This window comes from Penaeus monodon, chromosome 28, assembly GCF_015228065.2.
Source record: "Penaeus monodon isolate SGIC_2016 chromosome 28, NSTDA_Pmon_1, whole genome shotgun sequence".
Classification (NCBI taxonomy): Eukaryota; Metazoa; Arthropoda; class Malacostraca; order Decapoda; family Penaeidae; genus Penaeus; species Penaeus monodon.
This window is the reverse complement of record NC_051413.1, coordinates 5,580,514-5,580,776: the sequence shown is the minus strand read 5'-3', so window position 1 is coordinate 5,580,776 and position 263 is coordinate 5,580,514.

Here is a 263-nt window from a genome sequence, read left to right as displayed (position 1 = left end):
CACACAGATACACAGCTTTATGGACCTCCCTTTAATGAATATTGGAAGTGACAAACAATATATGGAGTAAGAGACTTAATCTGTAAGTCATGATCTACTGCCTTATGAAATTACCAATAGTTAGTAGGACTATCACTATGTTTACATCACTGAAACCATATAATTACGATTAATAGTTTACAATTTATCACTATCTATAACCTTGTCATCTGGAGGAAAAGCAAAAAAGCAGAAAAGCCCGTTTTTCTGTTTTGTTTTGCTTG